We start from the raw sequence: 23,791 nt of genomic DNA, 5'->3' as shown, positions 1-23,791 counted from the left end.
ATCATTTTCCACAAATACTCTACTGTTTCCATCTTTTACCACAATTTTGTTAGGATCATCTCTTTCTGCTAGTGGCTTTGCATCTTTACTAATACAAGTCTTGGCTGCTTTTCCATGGCCAGATTTGGAGTATACACAAGGTGTTCCCTTTCAATTAACAATTCCTGCTGTGGAATACCAGACACATTGATTATTTGTGCCTTTTTAAATGTATTATAGTCTGCTCTATCTAATTTCTCTGGTATAACAGAAAGTCTTAGATTTTCCCTATCTGCGCTGACCTCTAATTCTACCATTTTTTGAAACATCTCTTCTTGAACAGTCTTATACTCAGCCAGACTTTTCTTCATTTCAGCTTCTGATTTTTGCAATTTTATCAGCTCGTCTGAATATCTTTTTTAAGCTTCTTCCATTTTTTTCAGCCTTTTGTTATTTGAGCTGATATACTCCTTTAGTGTTTTATTTATTTTATACTCCTTTAAAGTTTCACTTATTTTAATCAGTTCTGAGCACATATGACTTATTTTTCCTTTTTTAGATTACTGGAAGCCATATCTTACAACAAAGCTGGAGCTGAACTGCTGTTTGCTGAACAGCTGCAGGATACCTCCCAGTCAGAATTTTCTCTCATCTTTTCTAGTTGGTTTTCTTTCAGGCTCTCTTAGTTTCTTCTTTGCTATTATCCAGGCAGTGTACTTACTAACCAGTAACGGAATTTACTAAAAGTGACAACAGTCCCTGCCCCTTGTCTTTCAGTTTCTTTTTTCACTCAGGGAGATCCGAAGTCAAGCTGTTGATCAGTGTGAAACCATCTTGGAATGTCATGGTTTTATCTTATTTTCTGCCTACAGGACTGATAATGACATTATGCATATGGTCTTTGCTGAATCTGCTGCATGGCAGAAATCCAGTTAATCTTTAGTAGAGATATGCATGCTGAGTAAGCATTCAGGTGTTCATTATATTGCAGCTGGACACATCCCGATGTATGGCAGAAGAGAGCACCAAATGGCCAACACAGCACATAACACTATGAACAGCTTTATTCACAGTGCTGTAAGTGTACTGCTGAATGTCGGGCTACCACGAAGGCAAAAGACACAGAGGATGGATGCTACATAGACTGACACCTCACAGCATGGATGTGTATCTGCGTACTTATGCGCAGCAGCATAAGAGGGCAGTTTGGCTGCAGATAATCCTGCACATACACTTAATATGTGCCTGCTGCTGCAAAAATAATCAGGTGCATCCTGGAACAGCAGTAGTTGTTGCTGTAAATATCACTGCTATGGATGCCCAGATGCAACATTCTGATATGCTACTTCCTGTGGTATAGGAATTGATTACTTCAGTCTTCATTTTCCTGCGGTGAGATCTTGAGCATGTTACTTAAACAGACAGTGCATTTATGCAAATGGGAGTTTGAACTAAACTCCTTAATATTCTCCTGGACTGCATGCCTAGTAACTACCTACACATCTCTGAACTTATGAGTAGCAGTGTTGATGTCCAGGCTAGGACAAAAACAGGCTCTGCTGAGTACAGATTGCAAAACTGGTTGCCTTTAACAGGATAATTGTGATCATTTGGACAGTGATTTGTCAATATCTGCTAATTTCCATGGTGATGCACCTTGGATAGGTACCATAGATATGGTAACTGTATACATGTTCTGATCCCCATTGATGCACATTATACCATCTACCAGTACTGTCCTAGACCTGAAACACAGAAAATCATCATATCTTAGCTAAAGATCTGCACACTGAGGGCAGAAAATATCTTTCAGGCACATGTCACCTGCTGAATGACCAGATGGATAATAGACAAGACCCAAGAAGTTAAAATAGGGGACTCTACCTCCACAGAAAGGCCAGTTACTAGTAAGGTGCCTAAGGACTCAGTGCTGAAGCCATTCCTGTTTGGCATCTACTTCTCTGAGTTCAAGGCTAACATTAAGAGCCTCTAGCTGACCATGTTTGCATATGATTACAAACTGGGTTCAGTCACTGAATTCCCCCAAGACACAAATATACTTCAAAAAAGGCCTGACACAGACATAATTGGTGCCAGAGTCATGGTCTAAAACTCAGTGCCAAAAAGTACATCATAGTATCTTTCAGAAAGAGGGCCACTCCAGCAAACTAAAACATTATAATACACCCCTAAGAGTAGACTCTTCAGTGAGGGATTTGGGAATGCATGCAGACAGTGATTTGGTATTTGACCTTTATGTGTCTACTGTAGTCGGGAAATCTTTCTATGTTGCATAACTTATTATTACAGGTATGTCATCGAGATCAAACATGACATTGCTCTGTTGTACTCTGCTGTTATAAGACCAGTCACTGAGTGCAGTTCCACCCTTCAGCATGTACTTGGCCAGGAATATGCAACAACTGGAGTGTCCACAGAGCTTCCTCAGAAAAAAAACATGGTGTGGAAAACAAGTCTATGCAGACTACTAAAAAGTAGGCGAGGATGAACGCAATGAGAGCCAGCAAACTGACAATAAAATAAAAGAAACTTGCATTTATTAGTAAGTGCTTTCAGTGTGGATCAGTGCCTCATCTTCATCAGATTGAAACTAAATGAAAATCAATTAACATTCTTTATATAGAAAAAAATCTAACAATCAATGAATTAAAACCTAAATTAGTGAACCCAGTTAATTCTTAAAAGGGAAAGCCTTTGTGCACATTCTTCAAGTAATATACTGGTAAGTTACACTGTTTTTAACTTGAAGTCATGTGCAAACATGAACACATTTCCTTTATCTTATTGAATTAATTAAAAATAAAAAGCAGCAATACATATTAATTCAAAAAATCCATAATAATTGCCATAAATAAAAATGACATCAAGCCTTATAGCTAGTTGACTAAGCTGGCAATAGCAAAATTAATAATGAAACTAACTATAAATTAGTTAGTACATTAAAATAAACAATATACAGTAAAAGTCAATTAGTTAATTATTATGTATAAATATCTATCGCCGATGTAGTTACTAATAAATGAATATATATATATATATATATATATATATATATATATATATATATATATATATATAAATATACAAACCTAATAATCTAATAAGATATAAATAAATAATAATAATTAATAATGGATAAATATGAATACATCATTGTATATGCCATTATGTATAAATACTAGAAAAAGCAGCACCTGTCAAATAATCATCTCTTAAGGGCATGCAATTTCAAAACACATTTAATAGATAGATTTTCATTCAGCCCTGGTGGAATGGATACCCCTGTTTTTATTTGCCAAATAAGCTCATCAATTTCTAGTAAAATCTGCCAAGGGCCTCCTCTAATGTCATTATCTCGATGTTGTAACATTAAAAATTTAAAAATATGTCCAGGGTATTCTAAAATGTGTTTAGCCAAAGTGTTTTTAATGTCCCCCTTGTTAATGGCATAAAAATGTTCGTACATGCGCTGTTTGAGTTTCCTTTCAGTTTTTCCAATGTAATATGCATTACATTGGCAACATAAGGCTGCATAAACCACACTTTTGCTATCACAATTGAATCTCGAACCAGTCATGTATATTTTGTTGTTAATTATACATCTAGTCCCTTCAAATATGTGTTTGCACTGAGGGCAAGTACCACATTTGAACATAACTTTAACCCTACTATTTGGGACTCTTGTCTTTTTCTCAAGTAATGCTTTTAAGTTAAGCCCTCTCCTGTACGTAATACATGGTTTCTCACCTAATGTTTTAATCAATGTTAATTCTTCTCTAATAACGTTCCAATTTTTATTTATAATATCCCTGATAAATACATAATCTAGGGAAAACGTCGATAAGAAGCTGGCCATGTAAACCCTATTATTCTTGTTATCCAGTAAAGATTCCATTGGCATGGGCTGTTGCTGTAACCCACTAAGCAAAGGCTGAAAGTACCCGTTTTTTCTTTTATGACAAACTTCTTGTTTTATATTAACAATCAAGGAAGCAGGGTAGCCTCTATGCATAAACATGCCTTGCAGGTTTTCACATTCAGTCTCAAACTCATCATCATCAGACACCATTCGGGCTGCCCTAACCATCTGACCTTTTATAATGGCCTTCTTTTGGTGGTAGGGGTGATTACTTGAAAAATGCAAAAAGGTATTTGAATGTGTAGGTTTCCTATAAATCCTACTGATGTACCTACGTTTACATCTGTCATTCACTAAAAGAATGTCTAAATAGTTAATCGAAGTATCATCAATGTTATATGTAAACTCAAGGAAACTTGTCATGGTTGAAATGTTACGGATAAAGGTTGGAATAAGGGTTTTATCTCCTCTTCAAATGCAGATCATGTCATCCTGGTATCTTGTATACCAGGAGACATGCTGTTGGTAAAGACTGTTCTGAAATAGTAACTCATTTTCCCAATATGCCATGATGGCATTGGCAAAACTACCCCCACATGGTGACCCCATTGCTACACCCGACTTCTGCAAATACAGTTTTCCCTCAAAAACCATGAAATTGTTTGTCAAAACAATTTCCAATAAGGTTTCGATTACATATATGGTGTTCTCCTGTACTTTTTTTAGGACCAAAAAGTCCCTGATCCATTTAAGTCCAGTTTCCTGGGGGATAACTGTGTAGAGGTCTTTGATGTCTATGGTAATAAAGCATGCCTCAAGTTGATAGTCTAGTCTGTTTATGGTTCTTAAAAAAACCCAAGAATCTTTACATATCTGAGGCTCGCTATCAACCAATGGTTTTAAAATAGAATCAATATATTTGGCACAACTGTGTGTGATAGATCCCCTACCATCCACTATAGGTCTAAATGGGGGACTATTAAGAGATTTGTGTATTTTAGGAGTACCAAATAAGGCAGGTGTTTTGGGTGCAATCATTGACAAGTATTGAAATAGGTCCTTGTCTATAGACCCCTCTAAAAACAAGGCATCCAATATTGACCTAATTTTTCTGTATGCCTGGTTGACTTCGTTAAGGGACACTCTTTCATAAACGTTTGTGTTAAGATGTTTTTGCATTGCTTCAACGTAAAGGAAATTATCCATAAACACAAGCCCTCCTCCCTTGTTAGGATTCATGACCCTGATGTTACAGTCATTAAGTAGATGGAGAAAATCCTGTTCAGAAGCACTGAGGATGTTTTTAGTTGTTAATAAATGTTGCTTTTTCTCACAGCTAGCCCTTAGATCCATTTCACAAATCTTTTCAAAAAGGCATAGTCTAGGGTGAAGGGGGGGATTAAACAAACTAGGAACCCTGATAGAACTGGTTTCAGTTGAACTCGCCCCCATGAGCAAATTTAGGTTTAATTTGCGTATGAACAGTTTCAAATCAATGATTGTTTTGGCTAAATCTATCCTTTTACCAGGGACGTAAGTTAGCCCTTTAGATAAAAAATTAATCATGTCTTGCTGAATATCAAGGTTTGTATAGTTATAGATTTTAAAGTCACCTTGCGTGCTTACATGTATGGAAGGAGCAAGACCATACACCTGGTTTGAAACTGTCACCTCCTTTGTTTCCTCCTGTTCCTTTGATTGCGGTTGGTCCGTCGGTTGTTCTGTTGACCAGACCGATCGGTCCGAAAACCCTGGTCACTATTGTTTTGCTCATCATTGGGGTTAACCACGTGTGGTCGATCATGGTAGTTATCATTAGCATTAGTATCATTAGTGTTGTTGTTGCGATTGATAATTCTTTCGCTACGTCTTAACCTGTTACCTTCATTGTTACTAATATTGTTGAAAGAACGAGCTTGCCCTTGGTCGTGGGTTCCATCAACCCTGTTATTATTATGTATGTCATTTTTATCAGGGCTACTATTAGATGGAGGCTTAGGATAAGCAATATTATTTGAATAATCATACAAGTCTCTAGCTATTTTCCTCTTTTTAGTGGCAAGCATTTTATCCATAGTTGCCTGTATGCTTGTATATATTCTACAATAGTCATATTTGTAATGGGAAAAGTCATCATGAGTCACTATGGTATGTTCCAAAATTTCTAAATCACTCTCAAGATTATTAATTTCTTGATTGTAATAATTAGTAAGAGATTGTAAAAATTCCATACCTTGCCTGTCAAAAAGTTGGATCAATTCTTTAAAAAATAAAGAATCATATATTAATCCATCTGGATAACACCATTGACGCAAGCCTTTGGGTATGATTTTTTTGGTAATGCACTCTTGTAAATACGAGACCTCCAGTTGGAGTTTCCTACATCTGAAAAGCTTGGTGTCGAAAAGGTTAATTTGATCAGAGAAAGAACTCTCCCTCTGTTGTTCTACTGCATTCAAGCGGGCATTGTTGTCATTGTTAGTATTAAAGCTGTATTTATTGTTAAGAAAAGTACCCATAGAAGGTGAAACACTTGCTTGATTTATTGGTAAAATTGGCGCAAGTGGTGCTGCAGGTTCAGAATTATCTTCCAAAGTATTGGTAATTGGTGCATTGTGTTGGCTCGTCGTTGCATTAATAAAACCAATGTTGTTCCGATTCCTGGTAGGTACTGCATCAAGACTTCCCCTCATATCATTAGGTGGGTTCAGACCAAGAGCCTCGACACGTTGGGTTAAAGTTTCAACCCTTCCCAAAAGTAATTGTACTAGCGTGGTTAAGTCGCCAGCAGAATTGTTCTGATTACCGTCAATATTGTCCTTGTTTACACAGGAAGACAATATTGACGGTAATCAGAACAATTCTGCTGGCGACTTCAACGTGTCTTGGTCTGAACCCACCTAATGACAGGGAAAGTCTTGATGCAGTACCTACCAGGAATCGAACAACATTGGTTTTATTAATGCAACGAGCCAACACAATGCACCAATTAATACTTCGGAAGATAATTCTGAACCTGCAGCACCACTTGCGCCAATTTTACCAACAAATCGAGCAAGTGTTTTACCATCTATGGGTACTTTTCCTAACAATAAATACAGCTTTAATACTAACAATGACAACAATGCTCCTTTGAATGCAGTAGAACAACAGAGGGAGAGTTCTTTCTCTGATCAAATTAACCTTTTCGACACCAAGCTTTTCAGATGTAGGAAACTCCAACTGGAGGTCTCGTATTTACAAGAGTGCATTACCAAAAAAATCATACCCAAAGGCTTGCGTCAATGGCATTATCCAGCTGGATTAATATATGATTCTTTATTTTTTAAAGAATTGAGCCAACTTTTTGACAGGCAAGGTATGGAATTTTTACAATCTCTTATTAATTATTACAATCAAGAAATTAATAATCTTAAGAGTGATTTAGAAATTTTGGAACATACCATAGTGACTCATGATGACTTTTCCCGTTACAAATATGACTATTGTAGAATATATACAAGCATACAGGCAACTATGGATAAAATGCTTGCCACTAAAAAGAGGAAAATAGCTAGAGACTTGTATGATTATTCGAATAATATTGCTTATCCTAAGCCTCCATCTGATAGTAGCCCTGATAAAAATGACATACATAATAATAACAGGGTTGATGGAACCCACGACCAAGGGCAAGCTCGTTCTTTCAACAATATTAGTAACAATGAAGGTAACAGGTTAAGACGTAGCAAAAGAATTATCAATCGCAACAACAACACTAATGATACTAATGCTAATGATAACACGTGGTTAACCCCAATGATGAGCAAATCAATAGTGACCAGGGTTTTCGGACCAATCAGTCTGGTCAACAGAACAACCGACGGACCAACTGCAATCAAAGGAACAGGAGGAAACAAAGGAGGTGACAGTTTCAAACCAGGTGTATGGTCTTGCTCCTTCTATACATGTAAGCACGCAAGGTGACTTTAAAATCTATAACTATACAAACCTTGAAATTCAGCAAGACATGATTAATTTTCTATATAAAGGGCTAACTTACGTCCCTGGTAAAAGGATGGATTTAGCCAAAACAATCATTGATTTGAAACTGTTCGTATGCAAATTAAACCTAAATTTGCTCATGGGGGCGAGTTCAACTGAAACCAGTTCTATCAGGGTTCCTAGTTTGTTTAATCCCCCCCTTCACCTTAGACTATGCCTTTTTGAAAAGATTTGTGAAATGGATCTAAGGGCTAGCTCTGAGAAAAAGCAACATTTATCAACAACTAAAAACATCCTCAGTGCTTCTGAACAGGATTTTCTCCATCTCCTTAATGACTGTAACATCAGGGTCAACAACAAGGGAGGAGGGCTTGTGTTTATGGATAATTTCCTTTATTTTGAAGCAATGCAAAAACATCTTAACACAAACGTTTATGAAAGAGTGTCCCTTAATGAAGTCAACCAGGCATATAGAAAAATTAGGTCAATATTGGATGACTTGTTTTAGAGGGGTCTATAGACAAGGACCTATTTCAATACTTGTCAATGATTGCACCCAAAACACCTGCCTTATTTGGTACTCCTAAAATACACAAATCTCTTAATAGTCCCCCATTTAGACCTATAGTGGATGGTAGGGGATCTATCACACACAGTTGTGCCAAATATATTGATTCTATTTTAAAACCATTGGTTGATAGCGAGCCTCAGATATGTAAAGATTCTTGGTTTTTTTTTAAGAACCATAAACAGACTAGACTATCAACTTGAGGCATGCTTTATTACCATAGACATCAAAGACCTCTACACAGTTATCCCCCAGGAAACTGGACTTAAATGGATCAGGGACTTTTTGGTCCTAAAAAAAGTACAGGAGAACACCATATATGTAATCGAAACCTTACTGGAAATTGTTTTGACAAACAATTTCATGGTTTTTGAGGGAAAACTGTATTTGCAGAAGTCGGGTGTAGCAATGGGCTCACCATGTGGGGGTAGTTTTGCCAATGCCATCATGGCATATTGGGAAAATGAGTAACTATTTCAGAACAGTCTTTACCAACAGCATGTCTCCTGGTATACAAGATACCAGGATGATATGTTCTGCATTTGGAGAGGAGATAAAACCCTTATTCCAACCTTTATCCGTAACATTTCAACCATGACAAGTTTCCTTGAGTTTACATATAACATTGATGATACTTCGATTAACTATTTAGACATTCTTTTAGTGAATGACAGATGTAAACGTAGGTACATCAGTAGGATTTATAGGAAACCTACACATTCAAATACCTTTTTGCATTTTTCAAGTAATCACCCCTACCACCAAAAGAAGGCCATTATAAAAGGTCAGATGGTTAGGGCAGCCCGAATGGTGTCTGATGATGATGAGTTTGAGACTGAATGTGAAAACCTGCAAGGCATGTTTATGCATAGAGGCTACCCTGCTTCCTTGATTGTTAATATAAAGCAAGAAGTTTGTCATAAAAGAAAAAATGGGTACTTTCAGCCTTTACTTAGTGGGTTACAGCAACAGCCCATGCCAATGGAATCTTTATTGGATAACAAGAATAATAGGGTTTACATGACCAGCTTCTTATCGACGTTTTCCCTAGATTATGTATTTATCAGGGATATCATAAATAAAAATTGGAACGTTATTAGAGAAGAATTAACATTGATTAAAACATTAGGTGAGAAACCACGTATTACATGGAGAGGGCTTAACTTGAAAGCATTACTTGAGAAAAAGACAAGAGTCCCAAATAGTAGGGTTAAAGGTATGTTCAAATGTGGTACTTGCCCTCAGTGCAAACACATATTGGAAGGGACTAGATGTATAATTAACAACAAAATATACATGATTGGTTCGAGATTCAATTGTGATAGCAAAAGTGTGGTTTATGCAGCCTTATGTTGCCAATGTAATGCATATTACATTGGAAAAACTGAAAGGAAACTCAAACAGTGCATGTACGAACATTTTTATGCCATTAACAAGGGGGACATTAAAAACACTTTGGCTAAACACATTTTAGAATACCCTGGACATATTTTTAAATTTTTAGTGTCACAACATCGAGATAATGACATTAGAGGAGGCCCTTGGCAGATTTTACTAGAAATTGATGAGCTTATTTGGCAAATAAAAACAGGGGCATCCATTCCACCAGGGCTGAATGAAAATCTATCTATTAAATGTGTTTTAGGTTCATAGGTTCATAGGTTCATAGGTTCATACTAGGCTATCTGCCCGAGGGCATTTACAAGCCTAGCCCATTGTTTTGTGGCTTACGCCACCCCTTTAGTATGGGGAACTATACCCATTATTTTGCTGTGCCTCTGTCGAGCAGTGACACTGAGGTAATTCCTGGGGTATATCTGCGATCTCCCATCCATTGGTCAAGATTTCTCTTGAACAAGGCCAGCGAGGTGCTCTGCCTCACATGTACCGGGATTTTGTTCCACAGCATAGGAGTCTTTGGGTGATGAATCTATCTCTCCAGCACGTCCTATTAATAGCCGTGTCGAGGTTTAAGTCTCCGCCCTTGTGGCTCTGATGGATCTAGATTTTTGAGGTGAAGCATATTCATCAAATCTGGGTTTGACATGGCCTTGTATGTTAGGCAAAGGTCACCTCTGAGCAAGCGGTAAGTGACTGAATAGAGCTGGAGTTCTTTCAGTCGGGCAGCATAGGACAGATTTTTGAGACCCTTTATCCTTTTGGTGAGGAACTTTTGTGGCCTCTCCAGCTGCTGCAAGTGTCGGGTCAGATACATTCCGAATGGGGCATTGTACTCAATCATTGGTCTGATGAGTGATGAGTAAAGGGAGACTATTGCCTCCCTTGATCTAGATGAGAATCCCTTCATGATAAGGTGGGCAATGTAGAAGGACTTCCTAACTACTTTAGCTACATGGGTGTCGAATGACAGACTACTATCAACCTGGGTCCCCAGGTCCCTGATAACTTCTTCTGTGCTCAGTGGATTGCCACCTATTTGGTAGCTAGGGGTAACCTTGTTTTTCCCGAAGGGTATGACTATGCATTTTTTGGCATTTAACTTTAGGCCGTGGCTCTGGCACCAGTTATCCGTTTCTGTGAGACCCTTCTGAAGGATATCTGTGTCAGATGTGTTTTCTACTATGGCGCCCAGTTTGCAGTCATCTGCAAACTTTGTCAGCCATAACCCTCCTGTGTTTGCTTGTACTTCGGAAAAGTAGATGCCAAACAAGAGTGGGCCCAGGACTGAGCCCTGTGGGACACCACTTGTGACAGGTTTTGAGTCTGACATGGCGCCACTGGCAACTCTGACCCTGTGGGTTCTGTCACTCAGCCAGTTTGCAACCCATCTTGTGATGTATGGGTTAACATTTAAGCTGATGAGTTTTTCAATGATACCCGAGTGGGGTATTGTATCGAAGGCCTTAGCCAGATCGAGGTAGGCTGTATGGACTGCCTTTCCCTCATCAATGGCTTTGGTGACTGTTTCGAAAAAGTCAACCAAGTTTAAAAGGCATGATCTGCCTTTGACAAAGCCAAACTGGGTTGGATCCAAAGTCTGCAAATTCCCTATGTCTTTATTTATGAGGTCCATTATGATCCTCTCCATGGCTTTGCAGATAAGGCTTGTCAAGCTAATGGGCGGTAATTTCCAGGGTCTGTGGAGGCACCGCCTTTGTGAAGTGGGACCACAGTTGCAGTGCGCCACTCCTGGAGTGCGTATCCAGAGGTAAGACTTTGATTAAACAGCTGTCCTAGCTGTGGGTTTAATTCCTCATTGAGTTCGTGGAGCACACAGCCGGGGACACCATCGGGTCCCATGGATGCTGTGTTTTTGCTTTGGAGAGCAGTTCTCACTTGGGCGCTGGAGATGTTTGGGGGCTGCACTCATTTGGTATAGATATCTCTCCTTTTGGGGGAGGGAGAAGTTTGCACTGAACCTGTCAGCCAGTATGTTGGCAATGTCTGTAGGATCAGTAATCTTCACATCATTTTGAACTAGTTCTGAGCATATCTGGGAGTTTCCTCCTAGGTTTCTAACATAGCTAAAGAAGGCCTTATGATTGTCTTTTGAGTCTTTAGCTATTTTCTCTCGAAATTTGCTTTGGATGATTTTATGAGAGCTCTTAGTTTTTTACTTATAGTGATCAAGGGTGTCTTACCTTTTAAGGATTTTGCTCTATCTTGTAGTAGCTTCCTCCTTTTGTTGTAGAGTTTGTTTATGGCTGGGGTCCACCAGACTGGACGCTTGCCTTTGGTACAAAGAGTCTTTGTTTTGCTTGGGATTGCCTTATCCATGCAGTCCTGCAGGTGCTGGTAGAAGGCGTTTGTAAGTGATTCAGCGGCTTGAGTATTGTTTTCCATGCTCGGGGGCCTGAAAGGAGACCACACTAGTCTTTAGAAGTGTGAAGTCGGCTTTTGAGAAGTTCTTTACTGTGGTCTTTTTTATTTCAGGTGGGGGTGGGATGAGGTCCTCCAGCGAGATTAGTTTGTGATCTGATCTCACCAGTGAGGGGTATACTTCCGGTGTTGAACATTGTGCTCCCATGTTCGTGATGATGAGATCAAGTATGTTATCTCCTCTTGTGGGGATGGTGACTAGTTGTTCCATGGCATTTGAGTTTATGAATTCCAGGAACTTTTGGGCTAGGGTGTTTGGGCTTGAGTAGTGTTCCCAGTCTATATTAGGGTAATTGAAGTCACCTAGTATGATGGTGTTTGGTGATACATTTATCCCCTCTAGTGTTTTCAGGAAGGCCATGTGAGTTTCCTGAGTTTGTGAGGGTGGCCTGTAACATGCTACAATTTGCAGAGCAGTCTTGCCTATGGTTAATTGCACCTGGATGGTCTCCGATGCATCGTCGTTGCCACCAGTCTTGAGGTGTGGGTGTCCTTGATGAATATGGATACCCCCTCCTTTCTTGGTATTGTCCGGATTTTGGGGCGGAGCATGATATGAGGTAAAACCTGATAGCGCTGGGGTGCTCTCAGGAGCCTTGAACCAGGTTTCTGTCACAGCACAAACATCGATGTTCTCCATACTGAGAAGGGCCTCGAGTCGTGCATTTTGAGATTTAGACTTCTGGCATTGAGCAGCATTACCCTTAGTTTTTTCCTTTTTGTGTTCTAGGGTGGTAGGTTTAGAATTTGAGCCTTGCCTAAAAAGGCACTATGGGGTGGCAAGAGCCTTTGCCAATATCCGGAATCCCAGGGGTGACAGGTGCAAGCCGTCCCTTGAAGCAGCGTGGCTTGTCCAGCATGTCATCCCAGGCAGACAGATACTGGATCCCCTTTGAATGACACCAGTGTTTAAGCCAATTGTTAAAGCTGATCATCTTATCTCTGTATTGTGGCATCATTCTTGGTGAAGGTAGGATACTGCTCAAGGTCAGGGTCATACCTGCCTGGGCTACATAATCAGAGAGCTCCTCAATGTCTCTTTTCATGTAGTCCAAGGAGGTGCGTCTCAGGTCGTTTACACCAGCGTGGACAATGACTGAGTCATATTTGTACCTGCTGTTGAGAGACCTGAGTGCTTGCGTTATGTGGCGGATTCTAGCGCCCGACAGGCAGCTTACTGTGACCTTCTCCTTACTCAGTCTGGTGAGCGGGACATCAGTGTGTCTGACTATGGAGTCACCAATGACTAGTGTGTCTGGCATTGTGTTTGGCCTTAAGGGCTGTGACTGTTTGACACTCTGACTGTGAGGTCTATGTGTTGGTGTTGTGTTCTGAGGTGGTGGTTGTTTGGGTGTCTGCTTTGGTGGCCTCTGCTGTTTTGGTAGATTTTTGATCAGAGCCTCCAAGTATGTCTTTGTGTGTTTATGTGTATGATTTGAGGTTGTAATGGTACTATGTGAGACTGGGTCTATAGTGTGTGTGGTAACCTTCTCCTCCTGACTGGTCTTGCCAGTCCTATGTTGAAGAGCTCAGCCTCCAGTTTGGCCGTATAGTTGCATCTCTCGCATGTATTTGTGTTTTGTGGGAGGAGGAAAGGGTTGTCTGTGTACATGAGGCAATTGAAACATTGCCTCAATATTCCCAGGTTCACCAGCTGAGCAGGAGAGGACACTAGCAACTGATCCCTCGACATGCTAGAAGGGTAGACGAAAAACTTTAAAAAGATTCCGGGGGCGTGGGTGACCGAGAAATGGGGGTTGCCTTTTGGGGTACTATCTATGACAAGAGTGCCGTATCAAGGTAATAAGTACTGTAGGAGCAAGTGCTAGGTTTAATAGATAGAGAATAGTCTACTTGGAGTCAAGTAGAGTTGATCTTTTAGTTATAGGATACGCTGATTTGATCAGTAGTATAGTTCGAGGAAGGTAGTTTTAAGGGAAAATTTGAAGAGTGGACTTTAGGTAGCCGAATAGTTTAAACCTGCTTAACCGGCACTGCCCTAGTGTGCAACAGTGGCAGCTCCGCTCTAAATCAGCTAGCAGCGTTTAGCGTTTATACCAGGGGCTGGAAAAGCTAGAAACTGGCCCAAAGCGACCAATAAACTACTAGTTACTGGCTGAAACCTCACAAAACTGGACAAAGGCAGCTCAATGCTTCCCACTCCCACTGGTAAGCAAGGTAGCTTCCCTTCCCCAAATAAGGCAAGGAAACAGTACACAGGAACTACAACCAAAGCCCAGGAATCAGCAACTCTGAAACTGGACTAAACTAGTAAAGCAGGAAAGCAAGGTAGCTTCCTTCCCCAAATAAGGCAAGGAAACAGTACACAGGAACTACAACCAAAGCCCAGGAATCAGCAACTCTGAAACTGGACTAAACTAGTAAAGCAGGAAAAACAAGAGATATTTTTTCTTTTTTTTCACAAAACAGGCAGAAACAGGTACAGCAAACACTTATAAATGCTATGAATCAGCTACTACAGCTTACACAGAAGAATTTGCTACAAATACAGTCAAATAGTAACAAACAAGGATTCCAAGTGCAATATTAAGTTAAATGCAGTAAAAACAGCTTCAATGTAACAGAAAGGCAGGCGAAATACAGTTGCTAGGTATTCAGATGTGGAAAGCAAAAAAAATATACTTAGTATCAAGAAAAGTCACTTATTCAGCTCTCTGCAGCCTGGATTACTCTGCTGGCCCACGTGGAGTCTGTGCTGAGTAGGTACAAGCTGAAAGTTTTATACCAGGGGGCTGGAAAAAGCTAGAAACTGGCCCAAAACGACCAATAAACTACTAGTTACTGGCTGAAACCTCACAAAACTGGACAAAAGGCAGCTCAATGCTTCCCACTCCCACTGGTAAGCAAGGTAGCTTCCTTCCCCAAATAAGGCAAGGAAACAGTACACAGGAACTACAACCAAAGCCCAGGAATCAGCAACTCTGAAACTGGACTAAACTAGTAAAGCAGGAAAGCAAGGTAGCTTCCCTTCCCCCAAATAAGGCAAGGAAACAGTACACAGGAACTACAACCAAAGCCCAGGAATCAGCAACTCTGAAACTGGACTAAACTAGTAAAACAGGAAAAACAAGAGATATTTTTTTCTTTTTTTTTCTTTTTTTTTCACAAAACAGGCAGAAACAGGTACAACAAACACTTATAAATGCTATGAATCAGCTACTACAGCTTACACAGAAGAATTTGCTACAAATACAGTCAAATAGTAACAAACAAGGATTCCAAGTGCAATATTAAGTTAAATGCAGTAAAAACATTGAAATTGCATGCCCTTAAGAGATGATTATTTGACAGGTACTGCTTTTTCTAGTATTTATACATAATGGCATATACAATGATGTATTCGTATTTATCCATTATTAATTATTATTACTTATTTATATCTTATTAGATTATTAGGTTTGTATATTTATATATATATATATATATATATATATATATATATCTATATATATATATATATATATTCATTTATTAGTAACTACATCGGTGATAGATATTTATACATAATAATTAACTAATTGACTTTTACTATATATTGTTTATTTTAATGTACTAACTAATTTATAGTTAGTTTCATTATTAATTTTGCTATTGCCAGCTTAGTCAACTAGCTATAAGGCTTGATGTCGTTTTTATTTATGGCAATTATTATGGATTTTTTTAATTAATATGTATTGCTGCTTTTTATTTTTAATTAATTCAATAAGATAAAGGAAATGTGTTCATGTTTGCACATGACTTCAAGTTAAAAACAGTGTAACTTACCAGTATATTACTTGAAGAATGTGCACAAAGGCTTTCCCTTTTAAGAATTAACTGGGTTCACTAATTTAGGTTTTAATTAATTGATTGTTAGATTTTTTTCTATATAAAGAATGTTAATTGATTTTCATTTTGTTTCAGTCTGTTGAAGGTGAGGCACTGATCTACACCGAAAGCGCTTACTAATAAATGCAAGTTTCTTTTATTTTATTGTCAGTTTGCTGGCTCTCATTGCGTTCATCCTCGCCTACTTTTTAGTAGTTTGGTTTCTTGGTTTTTGTTTGTGAAAGTCTATGCAGACTGCATCAAAGCCTTGTCCTTATAGTTGGTCTCCTACAGGCTGCTAAGGCTGTTAAGCTAATTGAGTACAACGCCCCTTAGGTATGTATCTAATCGAGCATATCCAACAATTGTAATGTCTATAGAGGTTCCTCACTAAAAGAATACAGGGTGTAAGTAAAATGTCCTATGCAGACCACCTCAAGGCTCTTTCCCTGTATTATGCCTCTTACAGGCTTTTGAGGAGAGATCTATGCCTGGTATACAGAGCATTGTCCACTCTGATGGACCTCCTGCATATCCACAAAACAAACAGCACCAGAATTACCCATTCTAAAGACTTAAACCTTGTCTGTGATATAAACAGTACCTGCTGGAGAGACAGGTATGTATCCCAAAGACTACCCCGTCTATGGAACAAGCTCCCCATCCTTGTGAAGCAGAGTTCCTCCCTAACCCAATTCAAATGCAACTTGGACAGTTGGAAGGGAAACTGGAAATTCATCCCTGGTTTGGCACCTATGTCTCTAATGGACACAGGTAACCTGTAAATGGTTCATCTCCAAGGTCTATGCTTACACTTTCAAGGGTATCAGAACTTGTCAGAAATAGGGATGCATAGCTAAGCTTAAAAAGGCCCTTGTGGTTATTAGCCTAGTAAACACCCATGAACCTATGAACTTATGGGTGTCTGTAAAATAAAAAACAGCTTTTTATGTTGTTTCAGCTGTGCTGAGGAATCACATTATTGCACATCAAGTTTACTAATCTCATCTAAATTTAATTTCTAATCAATTGCAATACTTATTTGGATATCTAATAAATGTCTTGCTACATTTCTAAATCGATTAGGCTTATATTTTGTAGATTATTAAAATGTCTTCAATCTCATTAAAATAACTAGTTTAGTCATTTAAAACTAGCCAATCAGAAGACTTCATAAACAGTACTAAGAACTTGTTCAACAGTTTGCAAGCCTATATGTATGCACGTCAGCTGAACCGAACCATATTTTATGGAAAATTGCAATTGCAATGAGAAAGGAATGATCCCCTATCATACAAAGGATCATAGGATCATAGGAGAGTACTAGGCTAATGGCTCCAGGGATCTTACAAGCCTAGCCATTTTCAACCTGTGCTCCCAAGGGTATCTGGTTAAAGCAGACACTAAAATCAGCATCTATTGCCTCTGTCCAAGAGGGACACGGGGGGAACCCCTGGGGTGAATTTCCAGTTACTCATCCAATCGTCCAAATTAGACTTAAATTGGGCCAACAAGGGGCTTTGTTTAACATGAATGGGAAGCTTGTTCCAAAGGTGGGGCAACCTCTGTGAGACAAATCTGTCTCTCCAGCAAGTTCTGTTGATGTCACATACCAGGTTAAGGTCCTTTGAGCAAGTGACCCATGTGCTATTTGACTTGTGAATGTGCAGCATTTCCATTCAAGTTGCGTCAGAGTTTGCTCTATATACAAGGCGCAGGCCACCTCTGAGCAGTCTGCATGACACAGGGTAAAGTGACAATGTTTTCAGTCTGTCAGCATAAGACAGATCTTAAAGACCATGAATTTTCTTTGTAAGGAACCTTTGTGGTTTCTTCAATTGCTGCAGGCGTTTGGAAAGGAATATACCAAAGGGAGCAATATACTCTATTACTGGCCTGATAAAGGAAGAGTAAAGGGGGGGTTATAACCTCTTTTTTTCTAGAGGCAAATCCCTTATTTATGAAATGAGCAATATAAAATGTCCTTCTTACTATTGTGGTGATCAAAGTTAAGGTTGCTGTTGACTTATGTGCCCAGATCTCTCACTACTGACTGTGTGCTTAGGGTATTGCTATTGATGTGGTAGTTTCCAGGAACATCACCCTTGCCAAAGGGGATGATAATTAATTTTTTTGCATTAAGTTTAAGACCATGACTTTGGCACCAGTCATTAGTCTGCATAAGACCTTCTTGCAGGATGTTGACATCGCTAGGGGTTTTAATGATCGCTTCCAGTTTGCAGTCATCAGCAAACTTTGCTAGCCATGGTCCTTTAGTTTTAGCCTGTAGTTCCAAGAAAAAGATTCTAAACAGTATAGGTCCCAGAACCAATCCCTGTGGAACACAACTGGTTACAGGTCTGCTGGAGGAGATGGAGTCCCCTATTTTGACCATATGAGTTCTATCAGTGAGCCAGTTTGCAACCTACCTAACAGTATATGGGTTGATACTCAGCTGGGTGAGCTTATCAATGATACCTGAGTGGGGAATTGTGTCAAAGGCCTTGGCTAAATAGGTAGGACATATGCACAGATTTGCCCACATCAAGGGCTTTGGAGACTGTCTCGAAGAAGTCCACCAAGTTTAACAGGCATGATCTCCCCTTGACAAAGCCAAACTGAGTTGGGTCAACCATTTGAACATTTCCTGCACCTTTGTTAATAGGTCCATGGTGATTTGTTCCATGGCCTTGCAGATAAGGCTGGTCAGGCAAATGGGTCTATAGTTCCCCAGATCCATGGATGCACCCCCCTCTGTGCAAATGGATGACAGTAGCTGTTTTCCATTCCACTGGGATGAAGCCAGTGTTTAGGCTGTGATTGAAAAGAGTGCCCGATGGTGATGCTAATTCCTGTTTTAAACCATGTAAAACACAACCTGGGATGTTGTCTGGAACCATAGAGGCTGTGTTTTTGGCCTTGGAGAGGGTGTTTAAGACCTTCTCCTTGGAGATACTAGGTGGAGGATAGGTGATAGTGATGCTTTGGGGTATATGTGGTGGGGACAGGGGAGTGAAGTTTTCACTGAACCTGTCAGCCAGCAGGTTTGCTATATCCACAGGTTCTATACGTGTAGTACCATTAACTATGAGTCCACTGCAAATCTGGGTCTTACCTCTGAGGTTATGGATGCAATTAAAAACTGTGTGGGATTATCCTTAGTTAGAGAAGCTAATTTGGATTAGTTGTTAGCTTTGGAGGGCTTCACTAGGAGTCTTATTTGCTTGTTTAAGTTGAGGAGGGAATGTTTCTAGTTTTGAGACTGTTCCTTCAAACACTTAGACAGCAATTTCTTTCTCCTATTGTATAGCCTATTAATGGCAGTTTTCCACCAGGCAGGTTTGTTTTTCTTTGAAGATCTTGCTTTGGTTCTATCAGGTACGGTAGAGTAAATACAATTGTACAGGTAATCATATAAAGTATTTTTGTATAATTCAGCATAGGTGTCTGTTTCATAAGTGGGGGGCTATGAACCTATTTATATTGTTATGTAAGAGATTGTAATTGGCCTTGGAGAGGTATTTCAGTCTAGTTGTTGCTAAGGGGGGCGGTCTTGTGTTAGTCACTTCTAGCAAGACTGATTTGTGGTCAGATCTCACCAGAGATGGCCAGACACTGGAGGTGGTGCAACAGTCCCCCATTTTGGTGAACACCAGATCCAGGATGTTGGAGCCCCTTGCAGGTGTGTCAGCCAGCTGGTCCAGGCCATTGGAGTTAATGAAGTCCAAGAACCTTTGGGCAAATGAGTTAGAACACGTATAATTTACCCTGTCAATTGATGAGTAATTAAAGTTACCCAAAACCAGGGAGTTTGGTTGTATCTTGACTGACTCAAGTAAATCCAAGTAGCCTGAGTGGATGTCCTGATTCATGGACCCTACAGCTGGCAATGCCCAGAAGAGGGGTCTTACCTATAGCCAATTGCATCTGGAGTCTTTAACTAATCTAGAGGTATATTCATCTTTAATGATTATTGATACACCACCTCCTTTAGTTCTCACACCTTCAGTTTGTGGTCTGAATGTGTAGAAGGAAATGTAACCTATTATAGCTCTCTGTAGCCGTACACCAGGTCTCAGTGACTGCATGAATGTCAGCATCTTCCAAAGTGAGGACTGCTTCCAGTGAGTGCAGTTTCTAGTTTAGACTACTAGCATTTACCAACATAACCTTGAGGTTGTTTTTAGAGGGTATTTTTACATTGGGAATTTTATTCTTGTGACATTGCATAAAAAAGGAACTATGGGGGCGGCAAGAGGCTTAGCTAGTAACCGAAATCCCAGGAATGACAGATGAAGACCATCTCTGGTAAAGCATCGAGGTCTGTTGACCATGTCATCCCAGTCTGACAGATACTGGATCCCCTTTGAAGGACACCAGAAACTAAGCCAATTGTTGAAGTCAATCATTTTTTTGTTTGTATTCACAACAGCATGGACCATGACAGAGTCATAACAACACCTGTTGTTGAGAGACTTGAGTGTGTATGTGATGTGGTGGAAACTGGCATCTGAAAGACAGCTGGCTGTGACTTTTTCCTTATCCAATCTGGTGAGAGGGACAATTGAGTTGCCTATGACTAACATCTTTGTTTTTGTGTTATGTCTCAGTGGCTTGACTGGTGAGACACTGGTGTGTGACATATTATGTGTACTGTGTCCTGCAGAGGATGTATTATGTGAATTCTGCTTGTGTTTGTGTTTGGGAGGTCTCTGATGTTTAGGTAGGCTTCTGGTAAGGACCTCTGCATATGTAGGTTTATGTGTTGCTGGTTTGGTAGGTGCAGGAGGTGAGGTGTGGATGCTGGCAACCTGCTTTGCATCAGATGAACTGACTGGTGAGAGAGAGCCTATATTCTAGGTTCTTGATATGGATGTATCTCTCAGATAATTAACTTGTGTGGACTAGAAGAAGTGGGTTGTCAGTGTACATGAGGCAATTGCTACATTGCCTCAGGATATCTATGTCAACCAGACTGGCTGGAGAAACTGTGGGAAATTGTCCATCCATAATGCTAAGTAAGTTGATGTGGTCAGAAAACAGGAAGAGGATAGGAAGGACCAGGTAATGTAGAGGACAGGAGAAGTGGACAAAAAATAAGAAGGGCTAGTGGGTAGGATCTGTGTTGGTACCTCAGGAATTTTCCTAAACGTATCCTTGTTATAAGTTTTGGTAAAATTGCAACTGATATCATATTTAATTCATTTTAAACACGTATAAAAGTGGTGCACATAAAAGTCTCAAAAATACATGTTTTCGTGTATACTGATGATTTGTCATTAACATTTGCAACAGTTTGTCACTGATATCTTTTTGTAAGGTTTATGAGGTAATTTCACAAATTATAGGGAACTATGACAACATACCATGGCAATGCATGAGTAACTTGAATTTTACTCATATACTGGAGGTCACAGAGCATGAGGCACAACCTAATGGAGCAAACTAGGCTCTTCTGTACAGATATATAACTTGCCCAAACTCTGCCATATATGAAAAGGTGCTGTTTAAAAAAGTAACAAAAAGGTCTTACCTTTTTAAAATAAATCATTATGTACTTAAAACTCATGACTACTTCCATGTCTCTGAACTACTCATGCCAGCCAAGATTCCTTCAAGATATACTACACATGAGGGTGCTCAGAAATATCACAGCATAGTCACTGTATGTCTTTAAAATGCACTGTCTTTGCTCCACAGCTGAATGAAGTTGTTACAGATGTAATAACAGTGGTAATTTAACACACTGAATAAGCTGCATTGGTTAACAGAGTAACAGCAGGTCTGATTTACTTTTAATTCACTTATTATTTGTAGGGTGTTTAATATTATAGCTAAATTTTAGATTTATTGGACAGCCTACTGGTAATTTAACACAGTGAGCATTTACTTGTGTTTTTTTCCATAGCAGCACTGATTTTGGTTTTGTGTGGCTAGCAGATTTGCTGATGGGATATATTGTTTTTTATACCTCCCACTGAAAAGGGAGTTACACTGATTTTTTCAAACTTACATTTTAATTATTTCAGGACAGCATTTTCATACATAGCTGTTCTCTTTCACTCAGTCACTAAATATTTAGATAGTGTTATAAAACAGAAATTATGCAGGTACACACCATAATTATAGTTCTTGTAACAGCAACAATTCATTTTTCAGTAAAGAAAAAAAAATCCACACTTTTGCCATCATTAGTTTCTCAGATCAATTACATACTAATGCTGCTGTTACCTTACTTTATATTCTCTATTATCTGATTCCCATAACACATATCCATGCACACACACTCTCACATTTGGATATGTCTAAAATTTAAGTATTTGAAATATTTTAGTATGTAGTATGAAGCTATACATATCAGTTCTAAGGTTTAGCTAATTCTAAGAAATGGGATTTTCTGTTTGAGATCTATGCACCCATATTCCTGAAGAGATATTAACCATCTTAATATGAGCTTTTGAAGCTGGATAAAAACAAACTATAAAGTGTATTGTACCTCTCAACTTTCCAGACTTTTACAGAATTTCCAGTTTTTTGCCTCATATTTTTCTACTGTCCCTTGTATCATTTGTGGCTTTCTGGCAAATCATTGAGAACTACACTCACTGAATAATGACAAACATTTGAATTTCAGACTTCATATACTTTAGAAATTGCATGTTAATGCAAAGCCTGCTATTCCGGCAACTTTCTAAGTTTATAAGAGCAATATTTAAAATCTGTCCCTGATTTCAGATCTTTATTTCTCATTATTTTTGTCTGTGTCCAGATTTCTTGCACTAAGAGGTTCAGAGGTGTGTCATCCATTAAATCTGTAATCTAACCATGAATGTTATTATATTATTCTGTAAGACATAAATCACAGTAACTAAAAATGTAACTAAAAACTGTTGTAAAGCTCTTTTTTTATTATTTTTTCCTTTGTAATACACAGTGCTAATGAACTGAAGATGCTTGATTAGCAACTATCCAAATAAACTGTACAGATAATATACTGTATAAAAGGCCAACTATGAAAAATATCAACGATTGTGATATCAGGATGTATTATCTACAGCTATTATCGAAACACAAGTCTTTTAACTTTCAACTACTTTGTTATTTGGAATGAATAAGAGGGCAGGGCCTGAATTTAGAAAGCTGCAGGACTGTGTTGCAATGGGCTTACTCAAGCTGGACCTCTTTGTGGAATGCTCCAAAAGGCACAGCATGTGAAAGAAAATAAGAGGAGTCCAAGGAAGAACAAAGGGCAATCAGGACAAATAGGGAAGTGAAGCAAAGAAACAAAGCAGCATGTTAATAACAATGCCCAGCAGTTACATACAGGGCGCTGCAGTGTGTGCTGATATGAAACAGCACACATGCCATTCAGGAATGGTGGTGTGAGCAAGAATGAAAAAAAGGCCCCGGAGAAACATGTAGGGGAGAAGAAATGTTAGACAAGTCCCATAAGATTTAACTTTTAAATTACTAATATGCAGTAATTCAGGCACCTTACGAGAAACAAACATAACATTTCCAGTTACAGTCGGACAAAAATCCCATAGGGGTGCGTGTGTGTGTAAATATGCAAAAAATATATATTTACATATATATATATAGATATATATATATATATATTCATTTTTAACTGATACACAGACACACACATATCTATATTTATATCTATCTGTATAGCTATAGATAGATAGGTACAGATACAGAGATGTGTG

This window comes from Protopterus annectens, chromosome 11.part0, assembly GCF_019279795.1.
Source record: "Protopterus annectens isolate FY-2018-M chromosome 11.part0, PAN1.0, whole genome shotgun sequence".
Lineage (NCBI taxonomy): Eukaryota > Metazoa > Chordata > Ceratodontiformes > Protopteridae > Protopterus > Protopterus annectens.
Note: the sequence above shows the minus strand (reverse complement) of the source record.